Here is a 17,070-nt window from a genome sequence, read left to right as displayed (position 1 = left end):
GAAACTTCCTCAGCACAGCAGGCTCAGAAAGGCTCGAGAAAGTTAAAATATTGTTGACCTCTTAAAACTTTTCCAATAAAAAATGTCTTTTTTTTGATAAACATTTTAACATCTTTTCATGTACTTTTGACATGTTTTTTTATCAAAACTTGAGTCTCAGATTTCATTTGCTTCGACCGTTGAAAGACAAACCAGTTATCAGACAAGTTCCTTTCCTTGTGAAAGTTCAGGGAAACTCCTTATTTGGAGTAGGGCAGAGATGGAGTCATCCAAGAGTGAAGGAAGAGACTGCCAATGAGAAAGCAGGAACATAATGACACTATTTTGATGTCATCAAAAGACAAGCTCTCCTTGTCCCCTTTTGGGGGTCGATCTCGGAATTGGAGCGCAGAGGAGAAGTAGGCGTCGCAGAGGCACGTGTATCAACACGTTTATTTGCACTTGAGGCCAAGCTGGGGTTTTCCTGGTGGACGGTGCCAGAGTCAGTAACACGACTCCCAGAAGACCTTTCCCGCAACAGTCCCTAACGGGGCGTGTCTTGGCGTGGCGTTAGACAAGCACGGTCTGAGCAAGGAAGGACTTTTCTTTTCAGATTCCCGTTTCCTGAAACAGAAGCTGTTGAGGAGAAACGCTGTGTTTCCGGGAGGTTGTACCGGAATAAAGACTCTCCCGGGTCAGACTGCTGCTCTGAAGTGTTATTTTCTGAGTGAGTATCAGCTTACAAATGAAAACTTGCAGGAGGTGCGGTGCAGATGCTCGCAGGATGGGGGCGGCAGAGTGTTCTCAAAGGTGATTGCGGTAGACTTGGTGCCACCTCTGTCTCTGTTGCTTTTAAGTAACTCTTGAGCCCTTAGAAAGGTTTGCGCTTCTAGAAGCTCCTCAGAAGGGACAGGGGGGAAAAAAGAGCAGAGGAAAGGCTACCTACAGTTCAGTTGTTGTGAAGAGGAGAAAAATATGAACCCTTTAATGTATATATATATATATGGATTAATAGCAATGTACTTAGTCACAGAACTTGCCAGACCTGCTAGCCTTACTGCTCACAAAATCAGTGTCTGATGAGGGCATTAAAGGATTGTGGGGACTACTGATTTGAAACTGGGTTTGGAGCACATAGGAAGCTATCAAAGACGCTGCCGCTTGCTTGTACGATGGAGTCAGTAATTTCTTGCCAGGGCACAGTTGTGTGAATGTCACTCAGCATACTTGGGGAGTAGGGACAGAAATTCTGGGTGTGGGCAAGTCTTGGTTACAAAGAAAGCGCACATAAAAAAAATTAAATTCCTTTGGGTGTCTAGGTAAAATGGTCCTATCATTAAAAAATTGTAACATTTGAAAGTAGCACTCTAGCCTGGAAAGTCACAAATTAAAACCTCTGAAGTTGTTAGTATTTACAGCAGGTACCAGCACAAAGGCAGGAGCAGATGAGCAGATTTTATGTCACAACACAATGTCACCTCCATCCTAATACTTGCTTCTTGGCATTTGAAAAAACTGTGTGCTTCTAACACTCCTAAAAGTGACAATATTGACCTTTGCCTGATGAGACGTCACAGCTAAAAACTATTTCAGAGTTTCCTGTGTCTGTTTGTTGCTTCTGCTCAAGCCTACACAGGTCTCCATGCGCCTTACTTTGCCCTCAATGTTCTTGAACATTTGAGAGCATTCGTGACTGTAGAAGCTTCAAACCTGAGTCACACTGTCCCCAAAGTATAATACCCATGCTACCGATTTTACATGACACCTGCCAAGCCCTCTACCACTAAAGAATTAGATTACATTCTTAGTTTAACATTCATTATACATCCTATGATTAATTCTGGAGATATGGGTTGTTATCAAGCCTGATATCCTGGGTTCAGTTCCTGGTGCCTGCATGGTGGACGGAGAGATACAATTCTCACATGTCCTCTGACCTCCATGTGGGCTGTGAAGGGTGGGGAGGGGCAGACAGCTGAGAGCACTGCCACACACTGAATGAATGTCTCTGATTTTTTTTTTCATTTTTTATTAGGTATTTAACTCATTTACATTTCCAATGCTATACCAAAAGTCCCCCATATCCACCCACCCCCACTCCCCTGCCCACCCACTCCCCCTTTTTGGCCCTGGTGTTCCCCTGTACTGGGGCATATAAAGTTTGCAAGTCCAATGGGCCTCTCTTTCCAGTGATGGCCGACCAGGCCATCTTTTGATATATATGCAGCTAGAGTCAAGAGCTCCGGGGTACTGGTTAGTTCATAATGTTGTTCCACCTATAGGGTTGCAGATCCCTTTAGCTCCTTGGCTACTTTCTCTAGCTCCTCCATTGGGAGCCCTGTGATCCATCCAATAGCTGACTGTGAGCATCCACTTCTGTGTTTGCTAGGCCCCGGCATAGTCTCACACGAGACAGCTACATCTGGGTCCTTTCAATAAAATCTTGCTAGTGTATGCAATGGTGTCAGCGTTTGGATGCTGATTATGGGGTGGATCCCTGGATATGGCAGTCTCTACATGGTCCATCCTTTCATCTCAGCTCCAAACTTTGGCTCTGTAACTCCTTCCATGGGTGTTTTGTTCCCAAATCTAAGGAGGGGCATAGTGTCCACACTTCAGTCTTCATTCTTCTTGAGTTTCATGTGTTTAACAAATTATATCTTATATCTTGGGTATCCTAGGTTTGGGGCTAATATCCACTTATCAGTGAATACATATTGTGTGAGTTTCTTTGTGAATGTGTTACCTCACTCAGGATGATGCCCTCCAGGTCCATCCATTTGGCTAGGAACTTCATAAATTCATTCTTTTTAATAGCTGAGTAGTACTCCATTGTGTAGATGTACCACATTTTCTGTATCCATTCCTCTGTTGAGGGGCATCTAGGTTCTTTCCAGCTTCTGGCTATTATAAATAAGGCTGCTATGAACATAGTGGAGCATGTGTCCTTCTTACCTGTTGGGGCATCTTCTGGATATATGCCCAGGAGAGGTATTGCTGGATCCTCCGGTAGTACTATGTCCAGTTTTCTGAGGAACCGCCAGACTGATTTCCAGAGTGGTTGTACAAGCCTGCACTCCCACCAACAATGGAGGAGTGTTCCTCTTTCTCCACATCCACGCCAGCATCTGCTGTCACCTGAATTTTTGATCTTAGCCTTTCTGACTGGTGTGAGGTGGAATCTCAGGGTTGTTTTGATTTGCATTTCCCTGATGATTAAGGATGTTGAACATTTTTTCAAGTGCTTCTCTGCCATTCGGTATTCCTCAGGTGAGAATTCTTTGTTCAGTTCTGAGCCCCATTTTTTAATGGGGTTATTTGATTTTCTGAAGTCCACCTTCTTGAGTTCTTTATATATGTTGGATATTAGTCCCCTATCTGATTTAGGATAGGTAAAGATCCTTTCCCAATCTGTTGGTGGTCTTTTTGTCTTATTGACGGTGTCTTTTGCCTTGCAGAAACTTTGGAGTTTCATTAGGTCCCATTTGTCAATTCTCGATCTTACAGCACAAGCCATTGCTGTTCTGTTCAGGAATTTTTCCCCTGTGCCCATATCTTCAAGGCTTTTCCCCACTTTCTCCTCTATAAGTTTCAGTGTCTCTGGTTTTATGTGAAGTTCCTTGATCCACTTAGATTTGACCTTAGTACAAGGAGAGAAGTATGGATCGATTCGCATTCTTCTACACGATAACAACCAGTTGTGCCAGCACCAATTGTTGAAAATGCTGTCTTTCTTCCACTGGATGGTTTTAGCTCCCTTGTCGAAGATCAAGTAACCATAGGTGTGTGGGTTCATTTCTGGGTCTTCAATTCTATTCCATTGGTCTACTTGTCTGTCTCTATACCAGTACCATGCAGTTTTTATCACAATTGCTCTGTAGTAAAGCTTTAGGTCTGGCATGGTGATTCCGCCAGAAGTTCTTTTATCCTTGAGAAGACTTTTTGCTATCCTAGGTTTTTTGTTATTCCAGACAAATTTGCAAATTGCTCCTTCCAATTCGTTGAAGAATTGAGTTGGAATTTTGATGGGGATTGCATTGAATCTGTAGATTGCTTTTGGCAAGATAGCCATTTTTACAATGTTGATCCTGCCAATCCATGAGCATGGGAGATCTTCCCATCTTCTGAGATCTTCCTTAATTTCTTTCTTCAGAGATTTGAAGTTTTTATCATACAGATCTTTCACTTCCTTAGTTAGAGTCACGCCAAGATATTTTATATTATTTGTGACTATTGAGAAGGGTGTTGTTTCCCTAATTTCTTTCTCAGCCTGTTTATTCTTTGTATAGAGAAAGGCCATTGACTTGTTTGAGTTTATTTTATATCCAGCTACTTCACCGAAGCTGTTTATCAGGTTTAGGAGTTCTCTGGTAGAATTTTTAGGGTCACTTATATATACTATCATATCATCTGCAAAAAGTGATATTTTGACTTCCTCTTTTCCAATTTGTATCCCCTTGATCTCCTTTTGTTGTCGAATTGCTCTGGCTAATACTTCAAGTACTATGTTGAAAAGGTAGGGAGAAAGTGGGCAGCCTTGTCTAGTCCCTGATTTTAGTGGGATTGCTTCCAGCTTCTCTCCATTTACTTTGATGTTGGCTACTGGTTTGCTGTAGATTGCTTTTATCATGTTTAGGTATGGGCCTTGAATTCCTGATCTTTCCAAAACTTTTATCATGAATGGGTGTTGGATCTTGTCAAATGCTTTTTCTGCATCTAACGAGATGATCATGTGGTTTTTGTCTTTGAGTTTGTTTATATAATGGATTACATTGATGGATTTTCGTATATTAAACCATCCCTGCATCCCTGGAATAAAACCTACTTGGTCAGGATGGATGATTGCTTTAATGTGTTCTTGGATTCGGTTAGCGAGAATTTTATTGAGGATTTTTGCATCGATATTCATAAGAGAAATTGGTCTGAAGTTCTCTATCTTTGTTGGATCTTTCTGTGGTTTAGGTATCAGAGTAATAGTGGCTTCATAAAATGAGTTGGGTAGAGTACCTTCTACTTCTATTTTGTGAAATAGTTTGTGCAGAATTGGAATTAGATCTTCTTTGAAGGTCTGATAGAACTCTGCACTAAACCCATCTGGTCCTGGGCTTTTTTTGGTTGGGAGACTATTAATAACTGCTTCTATTTCTTTAGGTGATATGGGACTGTTTAGATGGTCAACTTGATCCTGATTCAACTTTGGTACCTGGTATCTGTCCAGATATTTGTCCATTTCATCCAGGTTTTCCAGTTTTGTTGAGTATAGCCTTTTGTAGAAGGATCTGATGGTGTTTTGGATTTCTTCAGGATCTGTTGTTATGTCTCCCTTTTCATTTCTGATTTTGTTAATTAGGATTTTGTCCCTGTGCCCTTTAGTGAGTCTAGCTAAGGGTTTATCTATCTTGTTGATTTTCTCAAAGAACCAACTCCTCGTTTGGTTAATTCTTTGAATAGTTCTTCTTGTTTCCACTTGGTTGATTTCACCCCTGAGTTTGATTATTTCCTGCCGTCTACTCCTCTTGGGTGAATTTGCTTCCTTTTTTTCTAGGGCTTTTAGATGTGTTGTCAAGCTGCTAGTATGTGCTGTCTCATGTTTCTTCTTGGAGGCACTCAGAGCTATGAGTTTCCCTCTTAGAAATGCTTTCATTGTGTCCCATAGGTTTGGGTACGTTGTGGCTTCATTTTCATTAAACTCTAAAAAGTCTTTAATTTCTTTCTTTATTCCTTCCTTGACCAAGGTATCATTGAGAAGAGTGTTATTCAGTTTCCACGTGAATGTTGGCTTTCCATTATTTATGTTGTTATTGAAGATCAGTCTTAGGCCATGGTGGTCTGATAGGATACATGGGACAATTTCAATATTTTTGTATCTATTGAGGCCTGTTTTGTGACCAATTATATGGTCAATTTTGGAGAAGGTCCCGTGAGGTGCTGAGAAGAAGGTATATCCTTTTGTTTTAGGATAAAATATTCTGTAGATATCTGTCAGGTCCATTTGTTTCATAACTTCTGTTAGTTTCACTGTGTCCCTGTTTAGTTTCTGTTTCCACGATCTGTCCTTTGAAGAAAGTGGTGTGTTGAAGTCTCCCACTATTATTGTGTGAGGTGCAATGTATGCTTTGAGCTTTACTAAAGTGTCTCTAATGAATGTGGCTGCCCTTGCATTTGGTGCGTAGATATTCAGAATTGAGAGTTCCTCTTGGAGGATTTTACCTTTGATGAGTATGAAGTGTCCCTCCTTGTCTTCTTTGATAACTTTGGGTTGGAAGTCGATTTTATCCGATATTAAAATGGCTACTCCAGCCTGTTTCTTCAGTCCATTTGCTTGGAAAATTGTTTTCCAGCCTTTCACTCTGAGGTAGTGTCTGTCTTTTTCCCTGAGATGGGTTTCCTGTAAGCAGCAGAATGTTGGGTCCTGTTTGTGTAGCCAGTCTGTTAGTCTATGTCTTTTTATTGGGGAATTGAGTCCATTGATATTAAGAGATATTAAGGAAAAGTAATTGTTGCTTCCTTTTATTTTTGTTGTTAGAGTTGGCATTCTGTTCTTGTGGCTGTCTTCTTTTTGGTTTGTCGAATGATTACTTTCTTAGTTGTTCTAGGGCGTGATTTCCGTCCTTGTATTGCTTCTTTTCTGTTATTATCCTTTGAAGGGCTGGATTCGTGGAAAGATATTGTGTGAATTTGGTTTTGTCGTGGAATACTTTGGTTTCTCCATCTATGGTAATTGAGAGTTTGGCCGGGTATAGTAGCCTGGGCTGGCATTTGTGTTCTCTTAGTGTCTGTATAACATCTGTCCAGGCTCTTCTGGCTTTCATAGTCTCTGGTGAAAAGTCTGGTGTAATTCTGATAGGCCTTCCTTTATATGTTACTTGACCTTTCTCCCTTACTGCTTTTAATATTCTATCTTTATTTGGTGCATTTGTTGTTCTGATTATTATGTGTCGGGAGGAATTTCTTTTCTGGTCCAGTCTATTTGGAGTTCTGTAGGCTTCTTGTATGATCATGGGCATCTCTTTTTTTATGTTTGGGAAGTTTTCTTCTATTATTTTGTTGAAGATATTAGCTGGCCCTTTAAGTTGAAAATCTTCATTCTCATCAATTCCTATTATCCGTAGGTTTGGTCTTCTCATTGTGTCCTGGATTACCTGGATGTTTTGAGTTAGGATCCTTTTGCATTTTGTATTTTCTTTGACTGTTGTGTCGATGTTCTCTATGGAATCTTCTGCACCTGAGATTCTCTCTTCCATTTCTTGTATTCTGTTGCTGATGCTCGCATCTATGGTTCCAGATCTCTTTCCTAGGGTTTCTATCTCCAGCGTTGCCTCGCTTTGGGTTTTCTTTATTGTGTCTACTTCCCCTTTTAGTTCTAGTATGGTTTTGTTCATTTCCATCACCTGTTTGGATGTGTTTTCCTGTTTTTCTTTAATGATTTCTACCTGTTTGGCTGTGTTTTCCTGCTTTTCTTTAAGGGCCTGTAACTCTTTAGCAGTGCTCTCCTGTAATTCTTTAAGTGACTTATGAAAGTCCTTCTTGATGTCCTCCATCATCATCATGAGAAATGTTTTTAAATCTGGGTCTAGATTTTCGGTTGTGTTGGGGTGCCCAGGACTAGGTGGGGTGGGAGTGCTGCGTTCTGATGATGGTGAGTGGTCTTGATTTCTGTTAGTAGGATTCTTACGTTTGCCTTTCGCCATCTGGTAATTTCTGAAGCTAGCTGTTTTAGTTGTCACTGTTAAGAGCTTGTTCTTCAGGTGACTCTGTTAGCCTCTATGAGCAGACCTGGAGGGTAGCACTCTCCTTAGTTTCAGTGGGCAGAGTATTCTCTGCAGGCAAGCTCTCTTCTTGCAAGGCAGGTACCCAGATATCTGGTGTTCGAACCAGACTCCTGGCAGAAGTTGTGTTCCACTCACTAGAGGTCTTAGGATCACGTGTGGAATCCTGTGTGGGCCCTTGCGGGTGTCAGGCGACTTAGCTGGCAAGGTAGCCCGGGGCTCGAGTGGAGTGGAAGGGGTTTGTGCCCCAGATCAAGCCCGGGTAGCCTGGCTTCCCTATGTACTGCAGTCTCAAGTTCCGCGCGATTGGATTGGGGCAGGCGCTGTGTTCCACTCACCAGAGGTCTTAGGGTCCCGTGGGGAGTCCCGTGTGGGCCCTTGCGGGTGTTGGGCAAGACTCTGCTGGCAAGGTATCCCGGGGCTCGAGTCTCGAGTCGAGCGGAAGGGACTTGTGCCCCAGATCAGGCCCGGGTAGCCTGCTTCCCTATGTACCGCAGTCTCAAGTTCCGCGCGATTGGATTGGGGCAGGCGCTGTGTTCCATTCACCAGAGGTCTTAGGATCCCGTGGGGAGTCCCGTGTGGGCCCTTGCGGGTGTTGGGCAAGACTCTGCTGGCAAGGAAGCCCGGGGCTCGAGTCGAGCGGAATGGACTTGTGCCCCAGATCAGGCCCGGGTAGCCTGCTTCCCTATGTACCACAGTCTCAAGTTCCGCGCGATTGGATTGGGGCAGGCGCTGTGTTCTACTCACCGGAGGTCTTAGGGTCCCGTGGGGAGTCCTGTGTGGGCCCTTGCGGGTGTTGGGCAAGACTCTGCTGGCAAGGTAGCCCGGGGCTCGAGTCTCGAGTCGAGCGGAAGGGACTTGTGCCCCAGATCAGGCCCGGGTAGCCTCCTTCCCTATGTACCACAGTCTCAAGTTCCGCGCGATTGGATTGGGGCAGGCGCTGTGTTCTACTCACCGGAGGTCTTAGGGTCCCGTGGGGAGTCCTGTGTGGGCCCTTGCGGGTGTTGGGCAAGACTCTGCTGGCAAGGTAGCCCGGGGCTCGAGTCTCGAGTCGAGCGGAAGGGACTTGTGCCCCAGATCAGGCCCGGGTAGCCTCCTTCCCTATGTACCACAGTCTCAAGTTCCGCGCGATTGGATTGGGGTAGGCGCTGTGTTCCACTCACCAGAGGTTTTAGGGTCCCGTGGGGAGTCCTGTGTGGGCCCTTGCGGGTGTTGGGCAAGACTCTGCTGGCAAGGTAGCCCGGGGCTCGAGTCTCGAGTCGAGCGGAAGGGACTTGTGCCCCAGATCAGGCCCGGGTAGCCTGCTTCCCTATGTACCGCAGTCTCAAGTTCCGCGCGATTGGATTGGGGCAGGCGCTGTGTTCCACTCACCAGAGGTCTCAGGGTCCCGTGGGGAGTCCCGTGTGGGCCCTTGCGGGTGTTGGGCAAGACTCTGCTGGCAAGGTAGCCCGGGGCTCGAGTCTCGAGTCGAGCGGAAGGGACTTGTGCCCCAGATCAGGCCCGGGTAGCCTGCTTCCCTATCGAATGTCTCTGATTTGAAATACTTGTATTTGAAGTATTTTGCAGTTTGGGCTGACATATACAGAATAAGCTATTTTTGGCAAAGATGGTCAACTAACAAAATCTGCTTATATTTCTTCCATGGTTACACATAACCCGAAGGTAATTTTATAGACCTCTATATATATCATGAGGTCAGGTATGGAGTTTTGCACTTGTGACATTATGTCAGGGTTCAAAGAGCTTTAGAGTTCTGGATCCTTTTGGATTTCAGATTCTCAAGTTAGGAACCTTGGATCTGTAGTTGACATTTCTTGTGGCTGTCTGTCTGTCTGCACAGCAATTCCTTCATAGTTTTTGCTGAAATCTACTTAACAATAGTTTGTAGACAAGGGGGGAAAGGGGAGGAATATAAACTTTGCCTGCTATGTGTGCCAACAGCACCCTAGTCAGACTCTTTGTCTCTACAGTCCTCTGTAACCTGGACATATTCATTTGTGAATGTTAATATTGTGTCTACATTTAATTGTCTATCTTGCATCTCCCCTAACCCAGTTTGTCTGTTTACTGTAGAGCCACCCATTGATCATAAGCATCCATCATCTGTCAAATTGCAAGAAAATCCTGTCAGTTCACCATTGTGTTTCTTTCATACTAAAAGAATTTAGAAATTTAGCATGGTTTATTTTTCGTCCTGTGTTGTTCCGTTAACATAGGCTGTATTTAAAGTTCAGACACTGCAGGCTGTCATTTTTCCAAGGTAATCATATCAAGGAGATTTGCTCTCTTGACTCATGTCCTTCAATAATTATAAAGACAGGAGACACTGGGAGTGGGTACCGATGAATCATGCCTGCTGGCTATTTCGATGTGAGTTGCTGGTTATTTTAATAACTCCTCTGTGTCCAGGTTTTTGATCCCCTCTCCTTCCCTGGTGGGCAAGAGAGACAGGCATGAGGATGTTGTGTCATGGGAGTAGCTTGCCAGGGCCTCTCAGCAGCCATGAGAGAAACCCTCGACACTCTCAGTTTGTGCTATATGGGCAATAGCTTTTGCCTATTGAGGAGACTGGTCACTTCATACTCTAGCTTTCTGCGAGCACCTCTCTCAATGTATTTCCACTCAATAATATGAGAGCATTCATCATGTTATGCCCAAGCAGACGGTCTGAGTACCAACTTCATGAAGGACATAGGGGACATAGGTTACCAATGCGTACATCACTTCCTCAAGCCCCCACTGCTCTTTTCCCTTGTCTGTGTAGACAACATTTCCTTTGGGTCTTAAGCTTTTCTGCCCCAGATTATTTCTTCACCCCATCCCCACTTACCTTTTGAATCAGATCCTGGAGTCGGCAGTTATGAAGATACACTGTAGCTCTCCATTCTACTCTTTCTTTATTATTATTACTACTGTTATTTATTTATTATATGCAAGTACACTGTAGCTGTCTTCAGACATCCCAGAAGAGGAGATCAGATCTCATTACAGATGGTTGTGAGCCACCATATGGTTGCTGAGATACGAACTCGGGATCTTTGGAAGAGCAGTCAGTGCTCTTAATTGCTGAGCCATCTCTCCAGTACTCAATTTTACTCTTTCATATATATATATATAAAACCCTTCCTCTTCTTTGCCTGTTATTTGTTTGGTATTGTGTGTGATAACACCTCTACGTTCTAGCCTACTTTTCAGAAGGGTTTAATACATGTTAAAGTTACAAAAATCATAATCAGTGCTATCAAACTTCCACTATCATTCAACTAATGCTTTGACTGTGCACATGTGTACATATGTGTGTTTGTGTGCAAATGTGTGTACTCACATGCGTGTACACGCATGTCTGTAAACACACATTCACATACCCATGGAGGACAGAAGTAGAATCCAGATTTCCTACTTTGTCACTGCCCACTGGTCAATAGAATGATTCAATGTCCCCAAGTTGGCCAAAGTGGCACAGATTTCATTGCATTGCTCACAAGAACATGTCACTTAAAACCGTGTTTGCCTCTTCTTTCTGGAAGTTTCCATTGGATATTGTGAACCACAATCAACTGAGAAATAAAGATAAAAAATATCAAACCATGAATGAGAAGGTTGCTGTGATCGTTGTAAGTAGAACGCATCGTTCACTGAGACATACGTGTTGACCAGGTCGTATGGGTCAAACGTTCTACTACAAATTGCACACACTTTATCTTGCTCAATACCAACTCAATTTTATGAGTCAGGCACTCTTATTAGTAGTGCTTGCTCAAGAACTGGAAGGGATTGCCACCCCTTCCTCCTTACTGGTTTGTAACACCACTCAGTTCCTCTTCTTCATGTTGTATACTCCGTCTACGAGCCCCGTCACTTGCCACTACTTTGTGAGTTCTCTGCATCTGCTTCATGAGAGCTGGCGTTCTCTCCAAACCACACATTTCCCAGAATGGAAATTCTTTCCCCTTGAACGCTGGTCCTGGCCTTAGGCACTCACATCCTCCCCACCACCAGCAACCATGGGGGCTCTGGATTAGGATGCAAAGGATGTGTTCCTGGGACAGGCAGTGTGTGTGTGTGTGTGTGTGTGTGTGTGTGTGTGTGTGTGTGTGTCTGTGTGTGTCTGTGTGTATGTCTTAGGAGAGATGACAAGTTTTAAAGAAAATCTGAAAGAAAGATAGAAGTTTGTACCCACCAAAGTCATCCAAGTCCTTAACAAGGACACAAATGAGAAGCAGTAACCATCATTTCTACACACACCCGAGCATTTTAAATCAGACTGCTTGGTTACCCTCAATCAGGGAGTATTACATCAAAGTTATACTTTATAAAACCTCACTATAACTATAGCTATTCTGAAAGATAAGGATGTAAAAGATTTGTGATGCTTATTTCTTGGTGGAGCCATAATTAATTTTTATTTTCTTTTTATGTCAAACTTTCCATGATAATAGTTTTGCCCTCATAAGAATACAGTGCTTTGATTTTTTTAGACTTATTTATTTTATTTTTATATGTATAAATATTAATCTACACATAGGCATATGTGCAACACATGTTGGGGCTGGAGGCTGTCAGAAAAGGACCTTGGGTCCCTGCAGCTGCAGTTATGGATGGTTAGAAGCTGCAGTGTGGGTGCTGGGAACTGAACATGAGTCCTCTGTAAGAGCAGCAGGTGCTCCTCACCCCGAGTCATCTCTCCAGCCCAAGTATCCAAGGCTTTAAAAGTCCATAGCTTAAAAAACGGCCACGAATCCCTATGACTCTTGAAGACTTTTATGACTTAGCCTTCTCAGAAATCTGGGAGCACTCAGTGTCTTCTCTTTCCAGGTAGCTGTAGTATATGAAAATGGAAGTCAGAGTAAAAGACAAGAGGGGAAAATATAACTATTATGCAACACGTGGCAGAAGTTCCACAGTGTCCTAACACAGCTATTCCTCAATAACTGTAGGTAAGAAAAAGCCTTTCTGATGGGAACTGCACATTCAGGAAACAAAGTATCAGGCTGTGACCGAGAAGTTTGTTGTGAGCATTTTAAGTGGACCTCACTGTTCATTGAGACACGTTTGCTGAGTAGGTGCAGTAGAACATGCAAGGATTCCTAGCCGAGTTCTTTGCACAGGGTCCAGGGTGTATCCCTTCAGGTGCTTGCATCGACTCCTTAGAGCAGCAGTGGCCACATCCATGAGCAGGAAACCCTGAGGCCTCCACAGAAGTACAATGTGGACATTTTAAGGATGCCATGTGTGGGGATGGAGAGACAGCTCCACGACTAAGAACACTGGCTGCCCCTTCTGGAAGACCTGAGTTCAGTTCTCAGAACCCACATGGTGACTCCACAACCATCCACTCCAGGGGATCTTGGACCTTCTGGCACATATACAAGTACACTACACATGCAGGCAAAATACTCATATATAAATAAAATAAACACCAAACAAAATATACCAATGACGTTCAAGAGAGAGGTTTGGGCTGGACACGGGAATCAGATGTCATCAGCAAACTTAAAATATGTAGTTACAGGGTAGGTGTAGTGACACATGCCTTGAATCCCAGCAGTTAAGAGGCAGAGGCAGGAGGATATTTGTGAGTTCAAGGCCAGCCTGATCTACATAGCAAGTTCCAGGATAGCCAGTGCTACCAAGTAAGACTATATTCATTATCTCACAGAGTCCCTTATATCTGCAGCTCAACTCCTACTTATGCTGACCTAGTTTCCCTCCTCTGAGGCCCAGGCCATTTCTGTCCCACTTCTCAATGATCCTGACTGTTCAAAGAACCTCAAAGAGCTGCTTAGATAGCCACCATCCGTTTGGGATTTGTTTCTTTCTCGTAGTTCAAGACATCTATGTTTTCCCCCGTGCTGTAGCATGAGTGTTTTCTGTTCATGCCCACTGTATGTATGCATGTATGCATGTATGTATGTATGTATGTATGTATGTATGTATGTATGTACAGATTTGGGTTACCTGTTGATGAACTGTGGATGCATACGTTGCTGCCACCTTTTGGCTATTGCAAATACCATCAGTATGAACATGATTATACAGAACCATCTTTGAGACACTACTTTCAATTCTTTGGGAGTTCACATTCACAAGTGGGATTGTTAGATCAGGTGGTAATTCTAGGGTTCCGACTTCTCCACTTCCTCCCCAACACTTGTGATTTTTCTCTTCATAGTGGATATCTTAATGGATGTGAGATGATATTGCATTGTGGTTTGGGTTCGTATTTCTGTAATGGTTAATGGCAATGAGGACCTTTTTGGGTGTTCTTGTTCATTTGTGTATCTTCCATGTCTGTTTAAGGACTTACTCAGTATTTTAAAATTAGGTCATTTTTCTTGTGTGTTATTGAGCAGTAGGTGCTCTTTATATATTATGGATATTAACTCCTTAGCAGAGATATGGCTTATAAACATCTTTCCCATTTTGCAAGTCTCCATTAGGCTGATAGTATCTTTTGATGTCCCATCCATGCAGTGATTTCCAAGTCCAAGGTCATGAAACTCCACTCCTATGTTTCTTTTTTTTCTCTAAGAGTTTTGTAATTTTAGTTCCTACTTTGCATCATTTTGAGGTAATTTTTGCATAAGGTAAAAGCCTAACTACATTCTTTTGCCGTGTGGTCATCCGGTTTTCCCAACATTATCTACAGAAAAGAATTGTACTTTTCTCCCTAAATGTTTGCATCATGCTTGCTGAAATCGCTTAACCACAGATATGGTGGTCTTCTCTGAAGCCTCTCCTTGGTCTGAACGTTTGTATATTGTGATTTTTTTATTGCAATAGCTTTGTGGTAAGTTTTATTTATTTATTTATTTATTTATTTATTTATTTATTTATTTAGTGTATATAAATGTTTTGCCCACATGTCTGACTGTGCACCAAGTTCATGCAGGTGCCCCAGGAGGCCAGAAAGGGATGTCAGAGCCTCTGCAACTGGAGTACAGACTGTTGTGAGCAGTCGTGTGGGCCTGTGCTGGGGACTGAATCAGGACATCTGAAAGGGCGGCCAGGGCTCTCACCCCCCAGTCATCTGGCCAAACCTCTATAGCAAGTTTTAAAATTAGAAAGTATGAATTTTATAATTTTATTCTTATTTAAAAAGATTGTTTTAGCTGTTCATTCAGGGATACTTCACTATCTAGGTGAGTGTTTTGCTGGATTTTTTTTTCAATTAATTTTTTAATGTTTTAAATTTAAGTTAACATACAAAGGGGGGTGTTTTGCTGTATCATTTTTATACACATATATCATGATACATGTTTTAGTTCATTCTTCCTCCTTTTCATTTACTTTTAAAACAATAGCTGCTTTCATTATATAAGGAATTTGTGTTTACTATATATTTACATATAATATTTATAGTATCTTACATTGTGTTTGCTATTATATTTACTACATATTTATGCCATTCAAAGAACAACACAAAAGCATATTTTCAATGATTAAGCACAGAGCAGTACACAAATGGACGAACAGTGAAAGGCTTGTAGATATCTTATTTCAAATCACATGGTCTTTGTAGACTTTAGATGCTACACAAGGGAAATCAGATTGGTGACATCTCAGTTTTAGAACACAGAATTTATACTAAGAAGGAAAGAATCCAAGACTTTTATTGACGTATAGGCCTATATTAAGTTTGAGAAACCACAGCAATTCTAGAATTTATTTACTTACTCAACAAATATTTCCTGAGGTTTTTATACCTGGAGAACATGTGTTACACAGACTCTTTGCTTTCGGAGGAAATAAATACCAAGCAATTCTAAAGTTGAATGCACACCTAAACATGTCAAGAATTTTCTCTCTCATTTGTAATTTTTTTTTATAAATCAAGGGAGTAGTTTTAGTCTCATTGAGACACCGATAAAACTAGACTTGGGAGTATAGCTTTAGTAGCACAGTACTTGCCTAGCAATCATGGTGTTTAGGATCAATCCTTAGTACCGCCAAATAAATGACTAAATTTAACAATACATAGTAAGTAGATATGATGAAATTAAAGGTCACTGCAGAAAATCAGGTCATCTCAGACAGTGACACAGTTAGTGGCAAGGCCAGGAGACAAGTTCAAGGTTGTCAGCTGTTAGCCCTCGGGCTTCTGCTGTCAGCTTTTTACTACGGGGGTTTCTCTATGCACCTAGGAGATAAATTCTGTGAAGTGAACACAAATGTCATGTTTGGCCATAGATTTCCCCCCTATTAGAGGCAATGACAAGGCTGATGGTTTCACTACATTAAGACAGAGAGAAGACACTTCACCCATTTATCCACACACAGCCCTGCACTGAGCTTCTTCAGGGCTGGTCACTACATTAGACACGGAGGTCAGAAGAGAACCTGTAGGCTGCTGCTGCATCAGCAGGAGGCGCTGTCTCCTGGGAGGAGGGTAGATTAACTTCTGGTAGAAGGTGGCGTCAAATCCTGTCACAGAGTTGGAAGCAAAGCATAGAAAGCAAATGGGCAAGGGGGTGAGGTGAATATGGGCAAGGCACAATGATAGGTGTACGAAATATCATGCTAGGGGCCGGTGAGATGGCTCAGTGGTTAAGAGCACTGGCTGCCCTTCCAGAGGTCCTGAGTTCAATTCACAGCAGCCACAAGGTGGCTCATGACCATCTATAAAAGGGATCTGATGTCCTCTTCTGGCATGCAGGTGTACATGAAGACAGAGCACTCATATGTAAATGAATAAATAAATTTTTAAAAGTTTAAGAATTATCATGCTAAAACCCATTTATTTATACTCCTCCTACTACTGCTACTACTACTAGAAAACAGGTATCAAGGACACATTTCCAGGGCACTAAGGTCAAGGTCAATATTGCAGAACCTATACAAATGATAGGCCATGCTAAACCCAGCTGAGTAGAATTGAGGAGCTTGGAATTCGTTTGGTAGGCAACACACTCTTCTTTTAAGCAACAAAGTAACATTTTCTTTATCTTTACAGCAAGCTACCTGACAGCACATGAAGGATGTGCTCTGGTAGCTGGGAGAGATGGTAGGAAGGGCAGTTTGGGAGTTAACGTCTACACTGGGGATAGACAGAGCCTGGCACAGGAGACATGAAGCAGGCTTAAGAGGCAAACCACATTTATGAGGTGGCATTAGCCAGCTCCATCAGCTGTCAGAAGAGAAGGGAGAGAACAGAAACTTGGAGCGTGTTCTGAAGCAGATGAAAGCTCCCTGGAGCATTTGATAAATATATAAGGCTCTTTGCCTTATTGATGTTTTCTTTACGTACGTAGCCATTCTAAAATATAGTTGTTTAACAGATACCCCTAGCCCCCACATGCACACACAAATAGTTTAAGTATCC

The 17,070-nt window shown here is 42.6% G+C and overlaps 1 protein-coding gene across 7 annotated transcripts in view; it reads left to right on the top strand.

Annotated features, from left to right (window-relative positions):
- Positions 1-319: 319 nt before the first annotated feature.
- Positions 320-17,070, top strand: part of Alpk1 (alpha-kinase 1) — a 113,830-nt gene continuing 97,079 nt past the window's right edge. For 6 of the 7 annotated variants that reach the window (XR_003954389.1, XR_003954388.1, XR_375582.3 and 3 more), the window contains exon 1: positions 320-706. The gene's annotated coding sequence lies outside the window, so the exon portion shown is untranslated. The remainder of the gene's footprint in view (positions 707-17,070) is intronic. The other variant, NM_027808.1, reaches the window with a different exon arrangement.

Source organism: Mus musculus, chromosome 3, assembly GCF_000001635.26.
Source record: "Mus musculus strain C57BL/6J chromosome 3, GRCm38.p6 C57BL/6J".
Taxonomy (NCBI): Eukaryota; Metazoa; Chordata; class Mammalia; order Rodentia; family Muridae; genus Mus; species Mus musculus.
The sequence above is the reverse complement of the archived record's forward strand: the minus strand, read 5'-3'. Positions and strand labels throughout refer to the sequence as shown.